This window comes from Coenobita brevimanus, chromosome 68 (assembly GCF_032717465.1).
Source record: "Coenobita brevimanus isolate Jiangsu-jjx chromosome 68, ASM3271746v2, whole genome shotgun sequence".
Taxonomy (NCBI): Eukaryota; Metazoa; Arthropoda; class Malacostraca; order Decapoda; family Coenobitidae; genus Coenobita; species Coenobita brevimanus.
The window spans coordinates 26,924,169-26,935,063 of record NC_137021.1 but is presented as its reverse complement, the minus strand read 5'-3'; the positions used below and the strand labels follow the sequence as shown (position 1 = coordinate 26,935,063).

The following is a 10,895-nucleotide window of genomic DNA, read 5'->3' as shown; positions in this document are numbered from 1 at the left end:
AAAAAAAAAAAATGTCGTGCCCCGTGCTTTATAGATTAATCACTTTACTCAGATGAGTTTTTTTTCTTTTTTGTTCTACAACCAGCAGGTTATATACGCCATAAAGCAGTTTTACTGAAATCGAGAGGTAAATTTTAGAATTATTTAACCCTTTCGGTACACAAGATTCATTCTAAAGCGAGAAGCATCGGCTGGCGGTAGCAAGAATAAATCATTCGACGTTACCGGACGCAGTGTTCTAAACAAAGGTAATGAAACTGAAATAGTTTCATGATGTTGAATGTTAAATTATAGTGAACCGATTAGAAGTATTGCAATATATGACTTCAACTGTAAGCTCCAACCTCCCGGGGTACGTTATCAGATACTGTTGGAGCCACACAAGGGATACCGTTATGAACGCAAGTGTTTTTCCCCATGAGGCTGTGATATCCCTTAGTGTCAGTTATCAATTATAACCCTTTCACACGCCACCAAGACCTTCCTCAGCTCCAGGAACTGTGCGGGAAGGGAACACTTATTTCTCCGGCAATACTCTTGCATTTTTGCTTCTTTATCTTGCTGAGTACAATTTGCCGGGGAAATAAAAAATCAACAGTCATTTACATGTCGCCATAAAAGTCCCCAGGAAGCTAGCAACAAATAATTTCTTGTTCTTTACGGAAGATAATACTTTATGATGGACATTTTGGTACTTTAACTAACCATTCCCCTTATGAAGTTAATGTGAGTTAAGGATGCTTTTTTTTTTTTTCATTGAGAGAGAATAACCACTACTTCTCTCTGGGCGTGGATGTAGGGGTAAATATTTATTTTTGTACTTAAAAAAAAATAAATAAAAAAAATATGGTGGAGAGTGTGATGCAAGAATATGGTGAACTGTATGGTTTAATTATATGAATTACTAGAATACAATGTGTGCATTATTTCTGGATTTCAAAAGGAACTGTTTTTGAAATTTCTTAGGAAAATGACTGTGACTGACGTTTAATCTTTGCACGCCAATGAATATTCTCAAATTCCTTGCAGCTCGTCCGGGGAAAAGTCTTCCGGCACGCTTAATTTTCTCCTAAGTTTTTCTCATTTTCTTTAATTCTGGTGCACGCCGCAGCTTGCCAGCCATCCCACTCATTATTGACTGGGCCACTGAGTAGTAAGGGTGGCCTACCTTGCTTCTGTTAGGTCGGCTAGGTCTCAGAGAGAATGTGGTCAGCAGCATCACTATATATAAAAAGGCAGATTTTTTTTTTTTTTTTTCATGTTCTTAGAATATTATTTGTTTGTAAATGTGAGACAAATCACTATCCCTCCTACGTCAGGGAGATCTCTGTTAACACTACGCCTAAGAAGCAATGGGAAAGTCTTCGGACTCCTCTGGCTAACTTTAAGCAAAATAAATTCATCTGGTGTTGGCTGGAACTTAACCTAGCATTGTCCCAAGCCTCAGAAAATTAAGGTAACGGTGTACACAATCTTAGGTCCCAGTGATATGTTTTGTGCTGAATAACCCTAGAATTACCTAGAATATTACCACCTCACACCCACAACCACACACACACACACACACACACACACACACACACACACACACACACATATATATATATATATATATATATATATATATATATATATATATATATATATATATATATATATTCGTTTCTTTTCGTTTATAAAGGTTACAGCATGCTTGCATGTTTCTGCATTGGTCACGTTATGGTTTCACTCAAACACTAAAACAACTCGCAAGCCCACCAACCCTTGTTGAGCCTACACTACCATCATAAAATCTCTTAGCGGCAATCATGAGCATGAAACAGGCCCTGAACATTCAACTATCGTCAGTGTTTACCTCGTTGTATGCCATTTCCACATCCATTAATGCCATAAATATCAACCATCTACTCATTCACAGGCTTTCCCTATTATCTGTCTCATTGGAAATACTTGATCCATACATCTTCTATCACTCATATGCCACCCTGTTCATCACTCACCAGGCTTTCAAATAATACCTTAGTTTTTCTGTGATAACTCTTTCACCTACCTTTCATTCAACACTCAGCAGACTTAAGATGATATTTGTACTCGCTGCGCTTCCCCTCCCTCCTTTTTCTTTACGTAAGCACAGTCACAGTCTTTTTGCACTCTTTCCGTACAGTTACATTTATCGAAGCTTTGCTACTGTAGGTACCTCCAACACGCTTCATTCCACCCTGCCCACTGCATTTCGTAGTCTTCAGCAGCATCACAGTAGTCATCACTTTTACTACTTCTATATCTTCAGCACTACGTTCCTTCTCCGCCACCACCAGAGCCAATCATATTTTCTACCACTCTGCTTTCGCCTTTCTCAGTTACCCCTCTTTCAAAATAATATTTCCACCCTTTCTTTAATGTACTTCACTTGCATTTCTTAGCAGTCTTCAACTTTCATCTCACACACTTCACAGTCCATTCCACCTGCGTTTCCAAGTTTTTGGACCTTTGCCCAGAATTGTTTGCTATTTCAGAGTAATTTGCATTTTTTCTTCCAACATCAACATTTACTTCCCCTCTTCCCTTTATTACTCTCTTCCCACGATTGTTAGGCTCAGGTGAATTCCTTTTTTTCTTCTTCTTTTTACTACTCTCTTGGTTCTACTCCAGCCAGTTCTTCCTGTTTTCCTCAACTGCCCTTCCAGTCTCTTCATCCCACCAAGCTTTACCTTTCTTCCCAATTCCTTACCTCACTACAACACTCACAACTGTGGCAACGCTAACCAAAGTAAAGTTATTCAGGTAATTTCTCTTCAGGCTCACTGACTCAGCATCCAGCTGCCACTTCTTTGTTTCTCATCTTCTCCACTTATATTATTTTCCTGTGACTGCTCCTCTCTCTCTGTACACACCTTGATTTTCTTAAGGTAAACCATGCCTACCACAATGAGAAGATCATATAAACTTGCATAATTATTGTCCTTGCACTGATCTCGAATCAAGAATACAACCAAACATCTTTCTGTCAGCACGTAATCAGACAGCTTATCTCGTCTAACTGCGGACAGAAGTCGCGATACATTCCTTTCCACTCCTTGAGCCATGAGACTCGTCGACATCCGGGTCTAAAGCAACTTGAAATGGTTTGAAGTTCACGGAAAGATGGCGCCACGAGAGGAGGTGGTTGGTGAGTATGGTGGGATGTTCGGGAGAGGGGTTATCAGCAGCAGTAATACGCCGACCTGCATCCTGTTACAAAATTAGTTAAGGAAATGATAATGTTGTTACATATATTTAAAGAGGACCAGATCACGTATCTTGGCAAGAGGGGGAGGGGGTGACTGCTAGTAGAATTACCACGAGTACGAATTCATGCTAACTCATTACCAACTTCTTCCATTTTTTAAAATCATATCCCTCTTTTCATTAAGGTAATTATACGACAACATTTACTTCAGATATTTATGAAATATGTTTTGGTAAATAGCATTGCTCATTACTATTGTAGGTAATCATCGGTCTGCCAAAAATAAGGGTGGGAGGTGGTGGCATGCTCCCTCCACGCCTTCCGCTAAATCCGTGCCTATTTATTGATAAATCTGTGATTTCTTTGCAACCCTTGTCCTCCATTCATGTTTTCACTTGATTTAATGTGGCCTAGAAAATATCCATTCATAAAGGAAAATATGGAATCGATCACTACTAATCTGTTCAACACAGTAGGCTTCCACTACTAAGGATTTCAGGGGCAGTGTCCAACTGTTTTTTTTAAATAACGTCTCAACAAAGCGTCGGACAATGATTTAACTTTGGCAGTGCATGTTTGAGACCCCGACCTAATTTGTAAAATTATGCTTTTGTACCAAATGTGTATGATTAAGGCATTTATAAGAGTAAATGTAGGGTAAACTTAGCTAAAATCGTCAGAGGCATGTAGCGAGGCTAGCTTCGGTCACGATACAAGCCCCGCCCACAATTCGGAACGTGACGTCGGTGTGACGTAGTAGTAATCACCGACGCAAGTGGCATTTCTATCTTTCTAACCCCCCCCCCACATACTGCACTTTCTCTCTCTCTCTCACACACACACACACACACACACACACACACACACACACCGAAGTAATATTTCACCCCTACTATACATTCAGTATGGTCCTTATATGAGAAGAATGTTTGCGAAATCTATCTATGCTCGCCATCGCTGAAGTTTCGGTTTGGTAACGTCTCGCCTGTCGGCGGCCGCCACATCACCTAGCCCAGCGGTGCCGGCTCAGGCAGTGATTACTACTCTTCAGAAGTGAGTAAGTCATATTGACGTCACAATATGTGTAAGAGGGCGATGCATATACTATGTACTAATAGGGAGTCTGGAGGGATGTAAAGTCACTCTAAAAATCAGCCGCAGCTCAGAAATACGAGTAACCCTGAGGCATTGAATCTGAAGCAGCTTACATAAAGACAGAACTGCCACTTGCGTCGGTGATTACTACTACGTCACACCGACGTCACGTTCCGAATTGTGGGCGGGGCTTGTATCGTGACCGAAGCTAGCCTCGCTACATGCCTCTGACGATTTTAGCTAAGTTTACCCTACATTTACTCTTATAAATGCCTTAATCATACACATTTGGTACAAAAGCATAATTTTACAAATTAGGTCGGGGTCTCAAACATGCACTGCCAAAGTTAATTCCTTGTCCGACGCTTTGTTGAGAAGTTATTTAATCCTGAAATCCTTAGTAAGTTACGTTCTTCAACATCAGGCAGTAGGATTCAAAGTATCTGTACAGAATCTGATAAAAATATGAGCGAGACAAAGTACTACGAAGCAAATCAACAGCCAGATGAATGCAACATGGAAATGATGAAACGAAACAAAGAAGGAAGGAGAGAGCAAGGATATACAGGAGGGAGGCCGAAAAAAGCGAGGAAAATATGGAGTTAAGAAAAATGGGAGAGAGGATTGTTCAGAAGAAGAAGGAGGTTCGGGTATTGGTAACGACTGGGAGGGCGGGAGGGGGGGGAGGGTGATGGATGAAGGAAACGAGGAATGCGTGAACAGAAAAGGAGGAAAAGGGGAGCGATAGGAGACGAAAGGAAGGATGTAAAAAAAGGTCAAAGGAAGGGATAGGGAAAGGAATGAAGGTGGATGGAGGGGTGGGAGGGATGGAAGGGAAGGGGAGGAAAATGAAGGGAAGCGGGGAGCCGGGAAAAAGGAAGAGACAGAGAGGAGGGAGGGTGTGAGAAAAAACAAAAGGAATTGACCATAATTGGATGAGGAAGAAAAATGAGAATAATAATGAGTGGAAGAAGGGAGAAAAGGAAAGAAAGAAGGTGGCAGGAATGGAGGAATGCAAGATGGAAGGGTGGAAAGGAGGGAATGAGGTGGGGATGGTATGAAAAAAGATTGCACGCCAACTACGCATAACTCAGAGTGATAGATCATTACTTGGTTATTGGTGTGTTAGGTTAATAATTTGAAAAAATTTAGACCAAATTAATATTTGTATTAAAATATTACACCACTGGAAAGCTTGTGTTTTCATGAAATTCAGTTATTGAGAGAGAGAGAGAGAGAGAGAGAGAGAGAGAGAGAGAGAGAGAGAGAGAGAGAGAGGATCAACTCAATCAGCCCTCCAAGGGTTTTGCATACCGAGGAATAGTTAGGGCTTATTACTCATACTGCCACTCAGGGATGGCTGGGGCAGGTCACCCTTACTTTACATGTCAGGAATGAGTTGCCTAGCTCTAGGCCCAGCGCTCCTGTTGGTATAGAGAAGTTTTGGATGAAGGATGATTGGATGCATGAATGAACTGTATCATGATGTGTATTTCTGCCGAGTGTTAAAATCCGTCATAGAAATATGCAATGGTTGGTGAGGAAAGAACAGGGAGAGATGAATTTTTTTAATTAAAATACCTTTGTATTGAAGGATATATTGTCCCATTAAAAGGCCATTATCACAACATGCATATGGCCCACTATCGTGAAAAACGGTTTATTTTCTAGTGCCATGATATCCTAAATTTTCGTGTGTATGGTGAATGAGTAAAATTTTCCAAAATTTTATACTCCGTTACCGCTTTTCTATCCATTTAATATGAGGAGATGTGAGTATTTAAGCACCGCTATTAATTATTACCTTTTAAGGAATAAGTATTACTATATGTCCTAGAACTAAGATATCGGATACCGAATCGGTATTTCATCATAAGTTTAGTTCTACCGTTTCTGCTTGACGTGTCATAACCCTTAATAATACTTATGCACAAGACGTCCCGGGAGGAAAAGGCATAACTGAGGGAAATGACATATGAAGGAATTGAAAGAAAAAATGTTATATCAACATTGGTTCAAATGTCAATCGTTACGGAGATACAGTTATTATGTGCAAAGTACAAAGCGAACCATTTACACCCACAAGCCCATCAGTAACTGTAGCTCCGTACAGAGTGAAATTCTGAACCATATTCAATAGCAGATTTTCTTAGATTTCCTGTTTATCTTTCTTCTGCGCAAAACCATTTACCCCCAAGAAACCATACATATACAGTATTATATATATATATATATATATATATATATATATATATATATATATATATATATATATATATATATTTACACACACACACACACACACACATATAAACAGAGAGAGAGAGAGAGAGAGGTAAATGTTGTTAACACCATGCCATCCCCACGTTTACGCCACCCTCATCGTTGAACCCCCACCCACTTCACCCACTGCTCCAAGGCTTCAGCTTATAAGGTACAATACATAAAAATAAGTATATTGTACATACATATACTCATCTCAATTCAAGAAGAGCAAAATACAGTGTAAAACAGAAGAACGTTACTAAAAATCACTGCCTCGACAGTCGAAAAACACTTTGTGCTTCTACTTAACGTAGTAAAGTTAGTTGTAAAGCTTTACATATATATTTATTTTATATATATATATATATATATATATATATATATATATTTTATATATGATATAATATATATATATATATATATATATATATATATATATATATATATATATATATATATATATATATATATATATATATATAGGTGGGCAGTATCGAGGTACAAAAGTACCGAGTTACAATAGCGAGTTACAATTCGAGTACCGGTAGCAGTAGTGACACTACTTTTTTCGTCATGTACCGAAAATTGGTACCGACGGTACATTTTTAAGCATATTTTGTTGGTACTCTGTACCGGTACATTTTATTTATCTATATTTACGATTCGTGTGATAAAAAAAAATGAGAAGAAGGCCTACATGGGAGTGCTGCTGCCGACCCTGGCCGTGTACCTCAAGAAATTGAAAGAGGTGAAGGAAAGCGCCGATCTGACGGTGTCCTAGCCTCTAGTGAACGCAGTGACTGGGGGTGTGGAAGGCAGGTTCGGACATCGTTTCGAGGACATTGACTGCCTGCTTGCTGCTGCCTTTTATACCCAATTCAAGCTATCGTGGTTGGCTTCGTTACCTAAGTCTGCCGCGACGCATAGAGAAAATGAGGAGGAGGGTGGAGAAGATGGTGTCACTATTGGAGAGCAAGCCAGAGGATGAGGAGAGCAGCACCGCTGATGATGACCAGCAGGATGTCAAGCAGGAGTTTTTCGAACCCCTCTATGTGAAAGGGAGGAAGAAAAGGGAGACTGGGATAAAGCTAGTAAAGGAATTTTTGGAGAAACACCAGAAACAAAATCAACAAGGACTGCTTTCCTTGCAAGGTTTTCAGAGACTTATTTGTAACTTATAACACGCCAATACTATCCAGTGCTGCCGTGGAACGTCTGTTTTCATTGGGGAAGGACGTGCTCAAACCACTGAGCTCTATAGTATGGAGAGGCTATCTTTCCCGCGAGTGTGATTTTGGCCGCCATATTGGAACACCAGAACTCATATTCAAATTCAGATACTTTATTTCCACTAAGCAGTGGTTATTAATAAAAATACACTTGTCGCTTATAATTCAAAAACATATTTGGATTATGATTTTTTTCCTTCTGCCTAGGTCAACTAATTATATGGGGTAAATTTAGCCAATGAGTATAAAACAACACCATAGGTTGCTGCAGTGCAGAATTTACCCTTTATGACGCTCAGCCAGAGAAAGGGAATGGCAGAAAGGGAAAAGATAGTGTGGTATGAACGTTGAAATGATAGTGATGTTGAAGCTTTTTTACGTCGAAGTAATGATGTTGAAATGATGCGGGAAGTCCTTAGACTATCCATGTCATGAAACCGAATGTCCAGACTGATAAAGACAGGAAGAAACATGAAAATATTTACATGAGAGTGTGAACAGAAGAGAAGAGGACATGGAGAGAAAGATTGGAATGGGCCCCTTTAAATCGCCTCAGTCATGCAGGAATACCGGGGGAGAATCTTTCCGCCCTTCCCCAGGGGGCAATAATCTTAGAGACTTAGCATCAAGATAAATTTCTTACTTGTGAAATGTAATGCCATTTGTCTTTGATGAATTCCTGTAATCATGTTTGCATCCAGCAGCTGCACAGCTGACAATGGCACTGTATATTATGGAATCATTGGCTACTTTCAAAAACCTAACGAACACCTCAGTTCAAAAACCCTGGGCATCAGACGTGGTGTAACATGGCTGCCGCTACACCAGCGCCGCCCTGGCGCCGGCTACATAATTTACGCTGTTACTCATAAGAAAGTCTCTTCATATTATAGAGCTCAGCGGCTCAAACCAAATCGGGCGGGATTCAGTGACGCTCATTTTGAAGTGCTCATTTTCCTCAAGGGCGACACTGGAAAAGAAAACTGAAGTGCATTGTGTAATTATTAATGAGGTTATTATGCATGTAATGACACGATGTAGTCATAAAATTGTGTTTATTCTGATAAACACTAAATGTATAAGAATGTGAATTACAGTGGCTGGTTAAAGTTTAGCGATCTATGTATTGAAAGTTCTGAGCAAGTCTACTTTATTCATATTCATGTACTGAGCACAGAGTCGGTACTCGCTACTTCTTTATTTTTGTACCGGTACCGGCAGTGACATTACAATTTTAGGCAAGTACCGGTAACGTTACGAACGGTACTTTTTGTGTACCGGGTGTCCATATATATATATATATATATATATATTTCATTCCTTGCCAGACGCCATATATCCCAAACGGGGTGACCAAGGGTTTAGAGTTAATTGTTTTACAGGGAGGGGCACTAATCCTCCACCAACCCCACTTGACACGTAGGGAGAACGTTATGCCAACAGCATCTGGTGTTCCCAGGCGGTCACCCATCCAAGTACTAACCAGACCCAACGTTGCTTAACTTCGTTGATCGAACGGGAAGCAGTGTACTCAACGTGGTATGATCGTTGGCCATATATATATATATATAAAATTCTACAATGCTGCCATTATACTTTTTTATGCTCTGGAGATGGTACTTGTGTATATATATATATATATATATATATATATATATATATATATATATATATATATATATATATATAATTCTACAATGCTGCCTTTATACTTTTTTATGCTCTGGAGATGGTACTTGTTGCTACCGAAACGTTAGCCAAAGATATCAAGATGATGCTGTTTATTCACGCCCTTGTATTCCTTTTCACTGTTCGACTGTGCTTCCACACAACCAGTATGTAGCTGATATATATATATATATATATATATATATATATATATATATATATATATATATATATATATATATATATATATATATATATATATATATATCCATCATCCAAACCTACGTTGCCCCATAAGGAGCGTAGAAACCCGGGGCTAGGCAAGTTGGTCCTGACATTTAAGATGAGAGTGATCAGCCTCACTCATCCCTGAGTGGCATTACCTGAGCAATAAACCCCAACCTCTCCTTGGATATAATCCTTCACCGGCTCAATCCGATTGGAATGCCATATTACCCATTAAACCACCAGGTGCCAAATTTGGTTCTATGGCTACCACCCAGCATGGTAAAAGGTTTCCTGGTGTACAGGAAACCATTTGGCTTGTCACTCTGTGTAGAGTCACCCACAGGCAGAAGAAAGACGAAAGAATGAAGGAAAGAAAGACAGAAGAGGAAGTGCAAAGTCACTCATAGGCAGAAGGACGAGGAAAGAATGAAGGAAAGAAAGAAGAGAATAAACGGAAAGAAGGATGGAGGAGAGGAAAGTGCAGCATCAGAGAGCAGCACTACATCGAGTGTGTGGATGGTGAGCGCCCCCACCTACCACTATATATATATATATATATATATATATATATATATATATATATATATATATATATATATATATATATATATATATATATATATATTCCCTTTGTTTTGTTGGTAGGTCAAATGTATGTTTGAAAGTATGGCCCGATAACTGTACGATGTAAAAGGTGCTTTAATACAGAGTTTGGAAAATAAAATTCACTCATTATTTGCCTTAATTCTTCAACTCCTTCTTATGTAATAATAATGCAGTGTAGATAGATAGAAAATGTGAGTACGTTTAAGTACTTGGGTAGTTTGATGAGTAAAGATGGAAGTTTGGAGGGTGAAGTGCTTGAAAGGGTACAGCAGGGAAAAAAGGTTGCTGGTTCCTTGAAAGCAGTAATAAGGAACAGGGAAGTGAGCATGGAAGTGAAAAAGTTACTACATGACAGTATTGTGATACCAACTCTAACCTATGGAAGTGAAGCTTGGACGTTGTTGGAAGGACACAAGTCAAAAGTGAGAGCAGTGAAAATGAGTTATTTAAGATGAGCCTGTGGAGTCACATGGAGAGACAGGCTGACAGGATATAAAGGAGCGTTGTGGTGTGGATGTGGATGTGATAGGAAGCATTAGGAGGAACACACTGAGGTGGTTTGGCCATGTGGAGAA

General features: G+C 39.4%; 1 non-coding gene across 1 annotated transcript; it reads right to left on the bottom strand.

Annotated features, from left to right (window-relative positions):
- Positions 1-9,252: 9,252 nt before the first annotated feature.
- LOC145405942 (5S ribosomal RNA) lies at positions 9,253-9,371 on the bottom strand. The gene has a single exon (XR_013898479.1). It is a non-coding gene; the product is annotated as a 5S ribosomal RNA (ribosomal RNA).
- Between the last annotated feature and the right edge of the window lie 1,524 nt (positions 9,372-10,895).